Genomic DNA, 18002 nt, shown 5'->3' on the forward strand with positions numbered 1-18002 from the left:
GTTTCATGTATTAGCTTTTATTTTATGCAAGATGCCTCATTTGCTATAAGCATAGATTCAGAGTGGCTCCATGAAAGTAATAAATGCAAAATGGTGATATTGTTAGCATGCAAATTTTAGGAAATTTCCCGTTACTCTTAATGGTTTGATTTAGTATGTGTGTTATTTTTGAAAACGTATGTTGGGATGTCACAGATGAACTTAGCCTACAGAGATTTATTTTCAACTTTTGACCATAGAATTCCATTTTATGTGATACTGAGAGTAAAACCTATCTTTTCCTCCTTACCTATTTCTCTTCTTATATTCTCTGCCAGGAGAAAGGCACCACTATGTACTCAGTCTTCCCCAGCAGAGTCTGAGCACTCTGTTTTCCCTCTACTTCCCCTCTTCTTTCACATCTCATTACCAAGCACTTCCTATTCCATCTCCCAAATGATCAGAAAACTTTTTCCTCCACTTTCGTCACTAGCACTGACTTTATCATTACTCTTCTTTTAGATATAGTCTCTTAATTGGTTTTGTTGCTTCCTTCAGTCCTTCATTATTATAGAGACCAGTATACACACATCTGACAGAGATGCCTCATCTTTATATGGCTCAATGACTCAAATTTTCAGAATAAAATTAAAACCATTCCAGCATCAAATTTGGGGTCAAATAGAGGTGGGTCTGTATCCTAGGTTCACACCCTGTCCAGCAGTGTAGTCTCAGAAAACTGAACTCCTTAAACCTTTGTGTATCTGCCTACACTCATTGAGAGTTAGGACTGTTTCACACATATAGTGCCTGGTATGTAGAAGGGACTTATTCAATGTTGAATGAAGGGCAGGCATTTTAAAATTCACATCAAAAAAATGTTTTTCTTTTACAAATGTACTTATCTACAATGTCACCTTCCCTCCAAGATTGACTTCTACCTTTACTTTCTGATCTGGTTTGGGCATGTCCTCACCCAAATCTCATCTTGAATTGTAATCCCACAATCCCCATGTGTTGAGGGAGGGACGCAGTGGGAGATAACTGGATCATGGGGACAGTTTCCCCCACACTGTTCTCATGATAGTGAATGAGTTCTCACGAGATCTGATGGTTTTGTATGTGTTTGACAGTTGCTCCTTCACATGCTCACACTCTCTGGCCTGCCGCCATGTAAGAAGTGCCTGCTTCCTTTTCCACTATGATTGTAAGTTTCCTGAGGCCTCCCCAGTCATGTGGAATGTGAGTCAATTAAACCTCTTTCCTTTATAAATTACTCAACCTCAGGTATTTCTTTATAGCAGTGTGAAAATGGACCAATACACTTTCTGATAATCATGCTTGAGAAATTGGGGAATTCATACTATGAGGGATCAAACTGTGGCCCAAGCCTGAGCAGTTGTGTGACCTTCGGAGGATAACTTATCTTCTCCATTTCAATGTCTTCTGTAAAACCTGTAAGATGAGATTGTTTCTGAGGGTTAATTGAACATAGCACAGTTATAAAACTGTCAGGGACGTACTGATTACCAGATGTTGAGTACTCATCTTTATTGAATTAGGACTGTGGTACCCCACTTTATGGTTCTCTATTTTGTATGACAAAATCATGCTTAGTGCTTTGTTAGTAAAAGAGAGAAAATCTGAAAGTTTTTGCCATAGAAGAAGAAACAGAGGGGAGAAAAGAGAGTTGGTAAGTTTCAGCATTTCAGTGCTTGGAGGGACAAGGTAGGTTTCTATTTTATGGAGAAAGAAGTGGAGGCAGAATGGGTCCTAAGGTGTCATTCAAGACACACAGCCATAACTCTTTTTTTTTTTTGAGACGGAGTCTCGCTCTGTCGCCCAGGCTGGAGTGCAGTGGCCGGATCTCCGCTCACTGCAAGCCCCGCCTCCTGGGTTCATGCCATTCTCCTGCCTCAGCCTCCCAAGTAGCTGGGAGTACAGGCGCCCGCCAGCTCGCCCGGCTAATTTTTTTTGTATTTTAGTAGAGACGGGGTTTCACTGTGTTAGCCAGGATGGTCTCGATCTCCTGACCTCATGATCCGCCAGTCTCGGCCTCCCAAAGTGCTAGGATTACAGGCTTGAGCCACCGCGCCCGGCCAGCCATAACTCTTATTGAAAGTATAGCTAGGGCCCCAGGGACTGCTATGGTCAAGTTGCAGACAAAAATGACCACTCATTGGAAGACAGAAGAGGAGTATTTAGTTACAAAAGCAGTCAACAATTCAGGTGTATGTACATTCATTCAGCAAACAAAAGTTGCTCAACTTGGTTGCTAATGGGACCCGCTCTACTAACTGAGGCTTTGTATAGAACTCATAGAGGAAGATGGCTTCAAATAAGGAACCACCTTGTGCTTTTCTTAGGACTAAAAAGCTCAGGAAGCTGGTGATGTATGAAAACCTTAGTCCAACTGGCACTGCACAAGGGGCCAGGAGAGCAGCAGCATCAAAAGCCTCAGGGTGAGGCAGCCCAGGCAGGGGCATTCTGAGCTGTGGGGGAGGTGGGGCAGCCAGGGTGGGGCATTGTGAGCTGTCGGGGAGGGCATTGTGAAGTGTGGGGTGGGGCATTGTGAGCCACAAGCCTGGGCTCCCACCTGGGCCAATGGGCTTCTGTCTGTAGGTGACTGCAGAAGGAGGAGGAGCTCCATCTGTACTCTCTTCAGGCAGTTGTGTCTCTCAGTGCTTTTTGGGTTCACAACCTATAAAATAAACCAGCTGGTCTTCACCCTCCAAGACAAGTCAACTCATGGGAGGCGGCAGGGTATGGGCATTGGCCCAAGCCCTGGCTGGAGCCGAGCTGTAGTGTCAGCAGGCGAGCAGCAGACAAGACCATCTCTGCAAGTGCAGCATAGTCTTGGCCTAGGGCAATGGGAGTGTGTTGCCAAAGCTGTGAGCAGAAGCACAGGTGGTGACAGGAGTAGAGGCACCCCATGGGAAACATACCGACCTGTTGTGTGTGTCCCAGGACCAGCCCTGAGTTGGACCAGCACTAGGGCTCAGTGTGTCCCTGTGGGTCTGCGATGTATGAGGCAGCAGCTAGCGACATGACAGCAGGAGTGCCTGTGGCTGCTGCTGTAGAGTCTGGTGAGGTGACTTTTGAAGCTGGTGAGGGCCTCCAAGTGCACCACATCTGTGAACGGGAGATGCCTGAAGGTAAGGAGGTGATGGGTGCCATCTGCCCTTGGCACACTTCTGGCTGCTGCTGTCACCAGAGTCCTCTGGGAGGCATCTCCAACCTCAGGCTCCTTTCTGCCTGTAGCCAGCTTTCCCAGGGCTGGCCAGGAACAAAAGCTGGCTTTGCCTTGCATTCCCACCCCTTAGTCTTTCCCCACAGAATCCAGTCAGTTTCTTTTCTCCTTCCCTCCCAAACTCCCAGTTCTTTCTCCCTCGTCTCATTCTCCCAGGCTGGCATGGGACCATTTATTTATGGCTGTTCTTGCCTGTAGCTCTATTTAGTACCTGTGGGACTTTGTTGAGGCTTCTTTGGAATATTCTCTTCCTTTTCTCAGTAAAAACTCAAATATCCCAACTTTCCAGTACCCATCCCATTCTCTTTGTACCTATCCAAATGGTACCTAAGTGAAGGAACCAGGTAAGTGCCTAATTGTTTGCTTTGTTAAAGTAGCTAAATCTCAGGAGAATTCATACTGAAATATTTGGGGATTTCTTATTTAAAATCAGAATGCAGGTTGCCATAGGAGAGACTGTATGGGTTGTTTTAAGTCACCTTGATAGAAGTTGCTTAGTTTCTTCTAACTAATTTGAACACGGAAGGAAAGAAAATGGAGGGTGCTTAAAATAATTGGGAAAGGTGTGAAATGTCATGGCCAGGGCCACAGAAAAATGAGTGCGTGTGTGTGTGTGGGGGGGTTCCCCCAAAAGAGTTTACCTATGAGGCTCTGATTACTTTAAAATTCCTACTTTAACACAAAATGTGTCTGCAGATTTATTCTGGTGACTTAACAGACATTATTTACCTCCTTGTTCTAACCGGGGGGGGGGGGGGGATGGTTTGTGGTCAAAACTTTCAAAAGACATAAAATGTAAATGTAGAGTTTGAATATATAATATAAAGATTGAAGGTTAAAATGTCAGAGCTTGCCTGTGTAAGAGTGTTTGTTGCCATATCTCCCCTTTTGTCCTTCCCCCTCTTGACAATAGCATCTTGTTCAAAGATAAGAAAGTTGGAGTTTTTCAGTCTCTACACTGCTGGGAGAGGCAGAGGGATGGGAGGGGGTAGAAAAGAGAAAAGAGTTGGTTTGCCTCTAAAATTTTGCAAAGATATGAATCTAAGTAAAAAGAATTCTGGGTAACAGTATGGTTCTTGAATAAAAACAAAATTTTTCAAAATAGAAAACATTGTATCATAAAGATATTAAATGCATTGGCTCTTTGATTTTCTTTAAATGCCAGAGATATTACTATAGAGGAAATGTCTTATAGCTCTTCTATTTAAACTTTGATTGGGCTCCTTGTAGCCAAGACAACCCTAAGCAAAAAGAACGAGAACACATGGACACAGGAAAAGAACATCACACACTGGGGCCCATTGTGGGGTGCAGGGAAAAGGGAGTGAGAGCATTAGGACAAATATCTGATGCATGTGAGGCTTAAAAACTCGATGATGGCTTGATCGGTGCATCAAACCACCATGGGACATGTATACTTATGTAACAAACCTGCACATTCTGCACATGTATCCCAGAACTTAAAGTGAAAAAAAAACACACACACACAAAACTTTGGTTGGGCTATTTTTTTCAGAGGTAGGATGATTAAGACTTATGATGAATGTGACTTTGTAACTTGGAGTACTATACTCACTTTTCAAGATGTTTAATAATTATAGAATAAACAAATATGTGAATTAATTCATTATACTTTTATACACAAAACATGTAAGTACTTGTGTAAACATACTCCACTTGGTGGTGTAAAGAAAGCCTCTGAGTGATTTTACACACCAGTTAATAGATGAGTAGTGTTGGATGAGAGCCCAAAAAAGGCTCTTTATTGTCATTCTTTAGGATTACAGCACAGTTTATGTATGTCTCATTTGGTCCTTTGCAACACAAATAAAGTCTATATACATATTCTCCATATGTTTTGCTAATGAAGAAATGAAGACTTAGAGATCTCACGTGACTATGGAAGAGAGCTACTCAACAGAACTAAGGTTCTAAGTCCTCACAATGACATGGAAGAGACAGATATGCTGAATTTACTTTTAAAAAATTTAAAAACTCCAGAATACATTTAAGTTATATTTTGCCTATAAAATAGACCTGTCTTTTAAAACATACTGCCATCTTGTTTTATTCTATGCAGTCGATTTTTACACAATGTAAAGGCAAATTTACGTGTTTTTTTTTTACAGTAAATTTTGTTAATTTCTTTTTTTTTATTATTATACTTTAAGTTCTAGGGTACATGTGCATAACGTGCAGGTTTGTTACATATGTATACTTGTGCCATGTTGCTGTGCTGCACCCATCAACTCGTCAGCACCCATCAACTCGTCATTTACATCAGGTATAACTCCCAATGCAATCCCTCCCCCCTCCCCCATCCCCATGATAGGCCCCGGTGTATGATGTTCCCCTTCCCGAGTCCAAGTGATCTCATTGTTCAGTTCCCAACTATGAGTGAGAACATGCGGTGTTTGGTTTTCTGTTCTTGTGATAGTTTGCTGAGAATGATGGTTTCCAGCTGCATCCATGTCCCTACAAAGGACACAAACTCATCCTTTTTTATGGCTGCATAGTATTCCATGGTGTATATGTGCCACATTTTCTTAATCCAGTCTGTCACTGATGGACATTTGGGTTGATTCCAAGTCTTTGCCATTGTGAATAGTGCCGCAATAAACATACGTGTGCATGTGTCTTTAGAGCAGCATGATTTATAATCCTTTGGGTATATACCCAGTAATGGGATGGCTGGGTCATATGGTACTTCTAGTTCTAGATCCTTGAGGAATCGCCATACTGTTTTCCATAATGGTTGAACTAGTTTACAATCCCACCAACAGTGTAAAAGTGTTCCTATTTCTCCACATTCTCTCCAGCACCTGTTGTTTCCTGACTTTGTAATGATTGCCATTCTAACTGGTGTGAGATGGTATCTCATTGTGGGTTTGATTTGCATTTCTCTGATGGCCAGTGATGATGAACATTTTTTCATGTGTCTGTTAGCTGTATGAATGTCTTCTTTTGAGAACTGCCCGTTCATATTCTTTGCTCACTTTTTGATGGGTTTTTTTTTTTTTCTTGTAAATTTGTTTGAGTTCTTTGTAGGTTTTGGATATTAGCACTTTGTCAGATGAGTAGATTGCAAAAATTTTCTCCCATTCTGTAGGTTGTCTGTTCACTCTGATGGTAGTTTCTTTTGCTGTGCAGAAGCTCTTTAGTTTAATTAGATCCCATTTGTCAATTTTGGCTTTTGTTGCCATGGCTTTTGGTGTTTTAGACATGAAGTCCTTGCCCATGCTTATGTCCTGAATGGTATTACCTAGGTTTTCTTCTAGGGTTTTTATGGTATTAGGTCTAACATTTAAGTCTCTAATCCATCTTGAATTAATTTTCATATAAGGAGTAAGGAAAGGATCCAGTTTGAGCTTTCTACTTATTGCTAGCCAATTTTCCCAGCACCATTTATTAAATAGGGAATCCTTTCCCCATTTCTTGTTTTTCTGAGGTTTGTCAAATATCAGATGGCTGTAGATGTGTAGTATTATTTCTGAGGACTCTGTTCTGTTCCATTGGTCTATATCTCTGTTTTGGTACCAGTACCATGCTGTTTTGGTTACTGTAGCCTTGTAGTATAGTTTGAAGTCAGGTAGCGTGATGCCTCCAGCGTTGTTCTTTTGACTTAGGATTATCTTGGGAATTCAGGCTCTTTTTTGGTTCCATATGAACTTTAAAGCAGTTTTTTTCCAATTCTGTGAAGAAACTCATTGGTAGCTTGATGGGGATGGCATTAAATCTATAGATTACCTTGGGCAGTATGGCCATTTTCACGATATTGATTCTTCCTATCCATGAGCATGGTATGTTCTTCCATTTCTTTGTGTCCTCTTTTATTTCACTGAGCAGTGGTTTCTAGTTCTCCTTGAAGAGGTCCTTTACACCACTTGTAAGTTGGATTCCTAGGTATTTTATTCTCTTTGAAGCAATTGTGAATGGGAGTTCATTCATGATTTGGCTCTCTGTGTGTCTGTTACTGGTGTATAAGAATGCTTGTGATTTTTGCACATTAATTTTGTATCCTGAGACTTTGCTGAAGTTGCTTATCAGCTTAAGGAGATTTTGGGCTGAGACAACGGGGTTTTCTAAATATACAATCATGCCATCTGCAAACAGGGACAATTTGACTTCTTCTTTTCCTAACTGAATACCCTTTCTTTCTTTCTCTTGCCTGATTGCCCTAACCAGAACTTCCAACACTATGTTGAATAGGAGTGGTGAGAGAGGGCATCCCTGTCTTGCGCCAGTTTTCAAAGGGAATTTTTGCAGTTTTTGCCCATTCGGTAAGAGATTGGCTGTGGGTTTGTCATAAATAGCTCTTATTATTTTGAGATACGTTCCATCAATACTGAATTTATTGAGAGTTTTTAGCATGAAGGGCTGTTGAATTTTGTCAAAGGCCTTTTCTGCATCTATTGAGATAGTCATGTTGTTTTTGTCTTTGGTTCTGTTTATATGCTGGATTACATTTATTGATTTGTGTATGTTGAACCAGCCTTGCATCCCAGGGATGAAGCCCACTTGATCATGGTGGATAAACTTTTTGATGTGCTGCTGGATCCAGTTTGCCAGTATTTTATTGAGGATTTTTGCATTGATGTTCATCATGGATATTGGTCTAAAATTCTCTTTTTTTGTTGTGTCTCTGCCAGGCTTTGGTATCAGGATGATGTTGGCCTCATAAAATGAGTGAGTGAGGATTCCCTCTTTTTCTATTGATTGGAATAGTTTCAGAAGGAATGGTACCAGCTCCTCCTTGTACTTCTGGTAGCATTCAGCTGTGAATCCATCTGATCTTGGACTTTTTCTTGTTGGTAGGCTATTAACTATTGCCTCAATTTCAGAGCCTGCTATTGGTGTATTCAGGAATTCCGCTTCTTCCTGGTTTAGTCTTGGGAGAGTGTAAGTGTCCAGGAAATTATCCATTTCGTCTAGATTTTCTAGTTTATTTGCATAGAGGTGTTTATAGTATTCTTTGATGGTAGTTTGCATTTCTGTGGGGTCGGTGGTGATATCCCCTTTATCATTTTTTATTGCATCGATTTGATTCTTCTCTCTTTTCTTCTTTATTAGTCTTGCTAGCGGTCTATCAATTTTGTTGATCTTTTCAAAAAACCAACTCCTGGATTCATTGATTTTTTGGAGGGTTTTTTGTGTCTCTATCTCCTTCAGTTCTGCTTGGATCTGTTATTTCTTGCCTTCTGCTAGCTTTTGAATGTGTTTACTCTTGCTTCTCTAGTTCTTTTAATTGTGATGTTAGAGTATCAATTTTAGATCTTTTCAGCTTTCTCTTGTGGGCATTTAGTGCTCTAAATTTCCCTCTACACACTGCTTTAAATGTGTCCCAGAGATTCTGGTATGTTGTATCTTTGTTCTCATTGGTTTCAACGAACATTTTTATTTCTGCCATCATTTCGTTATGTATCCAGTAGTCATTCAGGAGCAAGTTATTCAGTTTCCATGTAGTTGAGCGGTTTTGATTGAGTTTCTTATTCCTGAGTTCCAGTTTGATTGCACTGTGGTCTGAGAGACAGTTTGTTATAATTTCTGTTCTTGTACATTTGCTGAGGAGTGCTTTATTTCCCATTATGTGGTCAATTTTGGAATAAGTGTGATGTGGTGCTAAGTAGAATATATAATCTGTTGATTTGGGGTGGAGAGTTCTGTAGATGTCTATTAGGTCTGCTTGCTGCAGAGATGAGTTCAATTCTTGGATATCCTTGTTAACTTTCTGTCTCCTTGATCTGTCTAATGTTGACAGTGGGGTGTTGAAGTCTCCCATTATTATTGTCTGGAAGTCTAAGTCTCTTTGTAAGTCTCTAAGGACTTGCTTTATGAATCTGGGTGCTCCTGTATTGGGTGCATATATATTTAGGATAGTTAGTTCTTCCTGTTGAATTGATCCCTTTACCATTATGTAATGGCCTTCTTTGTCTCTTTTGATCTTTGATGGTTTAAAGTCTGTTTTATCAGAGACTAGTATTGCAACCCCTGCTTTTTTTGTTCTCCATTTGCTGAGTAGATCTTCCTCCATCCCTTTATTTTGAGTCTATGTATGTCTCTGCATGTGAGATGGGTCTCCTGAATACAGCAAACTGATGGGTCTTGATTCTTTATCCAGTTTGCCAGTCTGTGTCTTTTAATCGGAGCATTTAGTCCATTTACATTTAAGGTTAATATTGTTAAGTATGAACTTGATCCTGCCATTATGATATTAACTGGTTATTTTGCTCGTTAGTTGATGTAGTTTCTTCCTAGCCTTGATGGTCTTTACATTTTGGCATGTTTTTGCAATGGCTGGTACCGGTTTTTCCTTTCCATGTTTAATGCTTCCTTCAGGGTCTCTTGTAAAGCAGGTCTGGTGGTGACAAAATCTCTAAGCATTTGTTTATCTGTAAAGGATTTTATTTCTCCTTCACTTATGAAACTTAGTTTGGCTGGATATGAAATTCTGGGTTGAAAATTCTTTTCTTTAAGAATGTTGAATATTGGCCCCCACTCTCTTCTGGCTTGTAGAGTTTCTGCCGAGAGATCTGCTGTTAGTCTGATGGGCTTGCCTTTGTGGGTAACCCGACCTTTCTCTCTGGCTGCCCTTAAGATTTTTTCCTTCATTTCAACTTTGATGAATCTGGCAATTATGTGTCTTGGAGTTGCTCTTCTTGAGGAGTATCTTTGTGGCATTCTCTGTATTTCCTGAATTTGAATGTTGGCCTGCCCTACTAGGTTGGGGAAGTTCTCCTGGATGATATCCTGAAGAGTGTTTTCCAACTTGGTTCCATTTTCCCCCTCACTTTCAGGCACCCCAATCAGACGTAGATTTGGTCATTTTACATAATCCCATACTTCTTGCAGGCTTTGTTCCTTTCTTTTTCTTCTTTTTTCTTTAGGTTTCTCTTCTCGCTTCATTTCATTCATTTGATCCTCAATCGCTGTCACTCTTTCTTCCAGTTGATTGAGTTGGTTACTGAAGCTTGTGCATTTGTCACGTATTTCTCATGTCATGGTTTTTATCTTTGTCAATTCGTTTATGGCCTTCTCTGCATTAATTATTCTAGTTATCAATTCTTCCACTCTTTTTTTCACGATTTTTAGTTTCTTTGCACTGGGTACGTAATTCTTCCTTTAGCTCTGAGAAGTTTGATGGACTGGAGACTTCTTCTCTCATCTCATCAAAGTCATTCTCCATCCAGCTTTGATCCGTTGCTGGCGATAAGCTGCGTTCCTTTGGAGGGGGAGATGCGCTCTTATTTTTTGAATTTCCAGTTTTTCTGCACGGCTTTTTCCCCATCTTTGTGGTTTTATCTGCCTCTGGTCTTTGATGATGGTGACGTAGTGATAGGGTTTTGGTGTGGGTGTCCTTCGTGTTTGTTAGTTTTCCTTCTAACAGTCAGGACCCTCAGCTGTAGTTCTGTTGGAGATTGCTTGAGGTCCACTCCAGACCCTGTTTGCCTGGGTATCAGCAGCAGAGGCTGCAGAAGATAGAATATTGCTGAACAGCGAGTTTACCTGTCTGATTCTTGCTTTGGAAGCTTCCTCTCAGGGGTATACTCCACCGTGTGAGGTGTGGGGTGTTGGTCTGCCCCTAGTGGGGTATGTCTCCCAGTTAGGCTACTCAGGGATCATGGACCCACTTGAGCAGGCAGTCTGTCCGTTCTCAGATCTCAACCTCCGTGTTGGGAGATCCATTGCTCTCTTCAAATCTGTCAGACAGAGTCATTTGCGTCTGCAGAGGTTTCAGCTGCTTTTTTTTTTATTACTGTTGTTGTTTAGCTGTGCCCTGTCCCCAGAGGTGTAGTCTACAGAGACAGGCAGGACTCCTTGAGCTGCTGTGAGCTCCACCCAGTTGGAGCTTCCCAGCTGCTTTGTTTATCTACTTAAGCCTCAGCAATGGCGGGCGCCCCTCCCCTAGCCTTGCTGCTGCCTTGCTGCGAGATCGCAGACTGCTGTGCCAGCAATGAGGGAGGCTCCGTGGGCATGGGACCCTCCCAGCCAGGTGTGGGATATAATCTCCTAGTGTGCCCGTTTGCTAAGATCCTTGGTAGATCACAGTATTGGGGTGGGAGTTACCCGATTTTCCAGGTGTTGTGTGTCTCAGCTCCCCTGGCTAGGAAAAGGGATTCCCTTTCCCCTTGAGCTTCCCAGGTGAGGCAATGCCTCTCCCTGCTTCAGCTCTCACTGGTCGGGCTGCAGCAGCTGACCAGCACCCACTGTCCTGCACTCCCTAGGGAGATGAACCCAGTACCTCAGTTGAAAATGCAGAAATCACCTGTCTTCTGTGTCACTCGTGCTGGGAGTTGGAGACTGGAACTTTTCCTATTTGGCCATCTTGCTCCGTCAAATTTTTTTCTTTTTCTTTTTCTTTTTTTTAAATAAAGACGGGTCTCACTATGTTACCCATGCTGGCCTCAAATTCCTGACCTGGGCTCAAGGGATTTTCCCATCTCAGCCTCCTGAGTAGCTGGGACTACAGGCATGTGCCATCTTGCCTGGCTTCATCTTATGTCTTTACATTCATTTCAATGGATGAGAATAAAAGTAGAGGTAGGTAAACAGCCTAAATGCAGCAGTCAAATAAATGAGTTGATATATTTTTATAAATGATCACATCTTTTTTTCTTCTCTCCCTCTGTAGATATAGGAGTCCAACCCTTCTGACCATCCAGAGGCAAGCACAATATTCCTGAGAAAATCTCCAACAGTTGGTGAGACAACATTGTCTTTTCTGCCAAGAAAAAGAGTGAAAACTCTTGTCGTTTGATCAGATGTATTATAGAAAGTATTTAGAAACTCGTATTGGTTTGATTTTTTCAACTTTTCACATATTTACTTGTCTTATTTTAATGTGTTATATACTTTTTCTTAATTGTTACTGTGTCAATGAAGTCATGTAAACTTTTTGTCTACACATTTTGCCATCTTTTTATCAACACAATTTGTCATGTGATGGAGGAGTCATAGATTTATCTTTATCCCTTGCTCCAAAGAGTACATTTTAAAGATAGAACTTAGGCTTCAGCTTGGTTTCCATTTAAACAAATAAAAAAACATAGTTACTCATCAACAGAAATTGAATCTGTGATTTTGGCCTCCTCTTGCACAGTCTCCTGATCACATGAGTTTATCACATCCAAGTTTATGCTTCCCGAAACTTTTAAGTTATTAACCTTTTCATCTGATGTAATGTAATTTTAAACATGCCCTACTTCTGCTTATTTTCCTTAATGTTATGTTAAATCCTCATTTGTTTGCTAAAAAGCCATACACAGCCAAGTTTTCCATTTGATTTAAGCAGCAAGAATACAAGTGAGGATCTATAATAAAATGGGAAGTAATGCAGCACAGTAAAATAGAGGAATTTGTCATCTTTCTTTTTGTAGTTTGAGTAGACTTTGCCTGTCTGAGTCAGGTATTTCTGGTTAGAATTTGTGTTCATTTTTGCATTACTATAAAGAGGTACCTAAGGCTGAGTAATTTATAACAAAAATAGGTTTAATCGGCTCATAGATCTTCAGGCTGTACAAACATGGCTTCAACATCTGCTTCTGGTGAGGGCCTCAAAAAGCTTACAATCATGATGGAAGGCAAAGGGGAAGGACGTGGTTCCACATGGTGAGAGAGGGAGGGAGAGGCTGGTAGAGGGAAGGTGTCACACTCTTTTTAACTACCAGAATGAGAATTTGCTTATTACCATGGGTATGGCACCAAGCCATTCATAAGGAATCCACCGCCATTACCCAAACACCTCCCATTAGGTCCTGTCTCCAATATTTAAGGGTCACATTTTAACATGAGATTTGGAGGGGGGGGGGAATATCCAAACCATATCAGAGTTGTTTTTCCCAGTTCCTTCCAGAGCTGTAGGCTTCTCCCACATGGAGAGCATGGAAGAGGTAAAACAAAAGGTATTCCATGTCCCTCACTCTTCAGTGGTAGGAATGTTTGCCTGCAAGGCCTTTCCACCATCAAAGGTGGAGGCAGTGTAGGAAACAAACCATGACCCAATTCCTCTTAGAGCTTTTATTATGCTGGCCTGTTTTTTGTTTTTTGTTATTTTTTTAGAAAAAAAATGATTTTTTGTGCTGCAGACACCATGTCCAATCGGGGTTTGTATAGTCATTTTAAAATTTAAATTTAAGATAGGTTACTTTCCAGTTGTTTTGTTTTTAGTGACATATTAGTAGATAACCACTAAGTGTGGTTCGAGATGCTCACAGGGATTTTGGTGCATCTAGAGATATGTGCCTGGCCAGAAAGTAGTTCTTAGAGCTGTTAACTCTTAGATTCTGGTAAATGAGAAAATACTCATGGCTCATATATGCAACAGTTAAACTGTTTTATTAGCTAACTTTTTTATCTGGCCTCATTTTCTTTGCCCTTTTCTTTTGTACACAAGGATTCTTTCATGTGTATGTAATAGAAACAAAAAGTAAACTAGGTCAAAAAGTAAAACTAAGTTTTTAGATTTTACTTTATGAGATTTATCGTGCCAGATAATTTAAATATAAATTGTTGAAAGTATTTTTAAATAGAATTTTTCCTCATTTAGGAGTATTTAGTAAGACATTACTACTCTTATTTTATGGTGTTTGTATCAGAAATGACCATGTTTTTTCATTCTTAGTACAAGAGAAAAAAAGCAACTATACAAATCATGTACGTAAACAGTCAAAAAGTTAAGAAATTGATAGTTTGATATAAAAATATGTCTCTTGATTCCTTTAAATTATAATGGGGACTCAGTGGTAATAGCATGGACCTCTTTTTGTATTTTCCTAGGTATCAAATTTATTCAGAGAAAAATCTGCAGCTTAGTGTGTCCACCTTTTAAGAGTTTCTGACATTAAGTTAAATTTCAATAGTCTGGTTGTGGTATAAAGATCTGCCTTAAATATTTAATCATATTTTTAATCAAATAACAAAAATAGAATAGGTAAGAAATAACAAAGAACAAAATAACAAATACAGAATAATAAATAACAAAAATAAAATAGCTGTCAGCACTGTCTATTGACTTTGTCATTGCAGGTGAAAGCATACCTTCCTCACTACACCATGACCTTATTTTTCTCCCTCTGTTTCTTCCAACTGTAGCACACTTTTAAATTAAATCAGTAATATTTACATGATTATGACTATGCAAATTCTATTCACTGCTAAGTCATATGGTGTTTTCACTATGCCTCTGCATTATATGTCCTTCATTCTTTCTCTGAAACAGTTCTGAAATCTGAGAATTTCTGCACTTTTTCTGGATCATCTCTTTCTTCCTAGCCTATGTTACTTTACCCAGCCAAATGCTGTAAGTAGCCCCTGGCTGGTCTGTTTGCTTTCACATCCATTATTTTTTAGCATGAAGCTAATTTTCTGACTATATTCTTTTGCCTGTTTTATGACAGCTGTTTTTCCCCCAGGTGTTGTAGCATTTATCCCATGCCTTTCAAAGATACTTTCCATCTGCTAAAACACATCTGTTCCAATTTTTTTTTTTTTTTTTTTTTTGCCGTGGGTGGGGGAGCAACTGTCTTTGACATTTTGTCATCCCAGTTCAATATGGAGTGGCTTTCCCTAGATATGCTCGATGTCTGCTTTTCTGTGCTAGTTCCTTAAAGTCTTTTGGGATCTCACATAGCTGCCATCTTGTGTGGGATCACCTGAGTCCTAGATTCTGTTTCCTGCTGTCCTGTTATCCTCTCTAGTTGTACTTGAGCACATTTTCCTGGCCAGAGATGTTTAGGGATCTGGCTAGTCTTAAAATCCCTCCTTTTTGATAGAGAGTAAACTTCTAGGTTGAATCTAAACTTTAGGATTCTGAAGATATTTCACAATTGTGCCCTCATTACAGTGTTGTTCTTGACTCTATTGCCATTGTGAGATATATTATTTATAACCAGGTTTTATGTACCTATGGAAGCTTTTAGAAGCTTCTCGCTCACTGAGCTTCTGAAATTTCATAATAACAGCTTGGTGGGAATCTTTTCATTTTATTGAGGCTACTAAGTCTGAAGACTATCTCTTCTTGAGAATTTTTGTGTTTTCTCTATTCCTTTTTTTCTGACAGTCTTGTTATTCAGACACTCAGCTGCTTAGGTCAGTATACCTGCATTGGTTTTTAATTTTTCTCCTTCGATTTTTCAGTTTCCGTGACTTTGTACTCTAATATTTCTATTGAATTGTATATCTTTTTCAGTGTGTTTTTAGGTTTTCTTTTAAAGTTTTGCTCCTAATTTTGACTGGTCCATGAATTCCTTTTTTTCTGTTGTTTTGATCTCTCTTGTTGGAGGCTTCCCTCGAATGTGTGGTGTTCCCTGGTTTTATTTGGAAGCAGGACTTCTGTTAACTGGTGGCACTCAGTGTGTGGTTTTGGAAGCCAAACTAGCTTTTCATTTGCGGGACTTCAGTGTATTATCTGGGGATCTTTACTCGAGTCAGTTCAGTTTCTTCTGAGAAAGGATCTCCCAATTTTCCTGCCTGGGAAGTAAAAGAATGTCTACTTGCTTTCCAAAAGCAGAGTTAGGGAAGCAAGTTGGAGTTCTATTTTTGGTGCACAGTTTTCTTTATATCTCAGGTTTAAGTCTTGGTATTTCTGAACCTAGAAATTCTCAGGTTTGGTATATCCAGAAAACACACATCTAAGTTTCTTATCAGATGGGAGGACAGTTGGACTTGGGGCTCTAACCACAAATTTTCTGACATTGCTGGCTTTTGTTTTACATTTTACCCTACTTTCCAAAGTTCTATTTGCCGGTAAGTTCACAGCCTGCCTTTAGTTCTACAAGACAAACTGGCTTGCTTCTCTTCCAGTCACTTTCTGTAGGGACCAAAGTTGTGCTTCTGTGTTATGTACCACTCCTTTATGTGCTTTTTATGTCCCAGCATTTATTAAAAATCATCTCTGTCAACCTTCTCTCCTGATCCTATTTGTAACCAGTATTTTACGTATGACTAACGAGACTTCCAGAGCCAGAGGAAATAGATTTGTGGTCAATCTATCATATTTAATCCAAATTTAGGACCTATATTTACATGTGAATCAAAGTTTAATTTCAATATAATTAATGGTATTACCCCAGACATTTTTTTTGTGTGTGTGATGTATCTATAATAAGCATATTATACTTTTCTCCTAAGGCCTTGTTTAATATGCTTATTCAAACTTACACTGCCATATTATCCCATTACCTCACAACATAGATGGAGCTGTTTTCATGAATGCCCAATAGATGGAGCTGTATTCATGAATGCCCAAAATGTTAGAAATATTTAAATTAATTAAAATTTGTTTATTTTAAGCCTGGTCAACATAGCAAGAGCTCATCTCTACAGAAAGGTTAAATAACAAATTAGCCAGGCATGGTGGCATGTGCCTTTAGTTTTACCTACTCATGGGGCTGAGACAGAGGATCACTTGAGCTCAGGAGTTTGAGGCTGTAGTTAACTGTAACTGCACCACTGCACTCCAGCTTGGGTAACAAAGGGAGATCTATCCTGTCTCAGAAAAAGAAAAAAGTTATTATTTTAAAACATATCTAAAATTTGTCCTGCCAAAAAGGAGAGAGGAAAATGTAAACTTGAGTTTTCATTTTATTTTATATTTGCTGGGAAGAATGCCATAGTTTATTTATTTATTTACTTTTATTTCCATAGGTTTTGGGGAAAACAGGTGGTATTTGGTTACATGAGTAAATTATTTAGTGGTGATTTGTGAGATTTTAGTGTATCCGTCACTTGAGCAGTGTCCACTGAACCCAATTTGTAGTCTTTTATCCCTCACCCTCTTCCCACCCTTTTCCTTGTGTCCCCAAAGTCCATTGTATCATTCTTATGCCTTTGCATCCTCATAGCTTAGCTCCTACGTATGAATGAGAGCATATGATCTTTAGTTTTCCATTCCTGAGTTACTTCACTTAGAATAATAGTCTCTAATTCCATCTGGGTTGCTGGGAATGCCATTAATTTATTCCTTATTATGACTGAGTGGTATTTCTTAATTCACTTGTTGATTGATGGGCATTTGGGCTGGTTCCACATTTTTATAATTGCAAATTGTGCTGCTGCAAACATACATGTGCAAGTGTCTTTTTTGTATAATGTCTTCTTTTCTTCTGAGTAGATACCCAGTAGTGGGATTGCTGGATTGAGTGATGGTTCTACTTTTAGTTTTTTAAGGAATCTCCACACTGCTTTCCGTAGTGGTTGTACTAGTTTCCATTTTTACCAGCGTTGTAGAGAAGTGTTTTCACCCCATCCAAACCAACATCTATTATTTTTTTATTTTTTTAATTATGGCCATTCTTGCAGGAGTAAGGTGGTATGGCATTGTGGTTTTGATTTTCATTTTCCTGATCATTAGTGATGTTGAGCATTTTTTCATATGTTTTTTGGCCAGTGGTATATCTTCTTTTAAGAATTGTGTATTTATATCCTTAGTCCACTTTTTTATGGGATTGTTTGTTTTTTCTCTTGCCCATCTGTTTGAATTCCTTGTAGATTCTGTATATTAGTCCTTTGTCAGATGTATAGATTGTGAAGATTTTTCTCCCATTCTGCAGGTTGTCTGTTTACTCTGATGATTGTTCCTTTTCCTGTGCAGAAGCTGTTTAGTTAAGTCTCACCTGTTTATCTTTGTTTTTGTTGCATTTGCTTTTGGGTTCTTGGTTATGAAGTCTTTGCCTAAGCCAATGTCTAGAAGGTTTTTCTCATATTATCTTCTACAATTTTTAAGGTTTCAGGTTGTAGTTTTATGTCCTTGATCCATCTTGAGTTGATTTTTGTGTAA

At 39.5% G+C, this 18002-nt stretch overlaps 1 long non-coding RNA gene across 1 annotated transcript in view; it reads left to right on the plus strand.

The window, feature by feature from the left end:
- Positions 1–2587: 2587 nt before the first annotated feature.
- LOC126963135 (uncharacterized) overlaps positions 2588–18002 on the plus strand; it is a 57806-nt gene continuing 42391 nt past the window's right edge. The window contains exons 1-2 of the long non-coding RNA XR_007728950.1: positions 2588–3134; positions 11859–11928. This is a non-coding gene — a long non-coding RNA (uncharacterized LOC126963135). The remainder of the gene's footprint in view (positions 3135–11858; positions 11929–18002) is intronic.

Source organism: Macaca thibetana, chromosome 9 (genome assembly GCF_024542745.1).
Source record: "Macaca thibetana thibetana isolate TM-01 chromosome 9, ASM2454274v1, whole genome shotgun sequence".
Lineage (NCBI taxonomy): Eukaryota > Metazoa > Chordata > Mammalia > Primates > Cercopithecidae > Macaca > Macaca thibetana.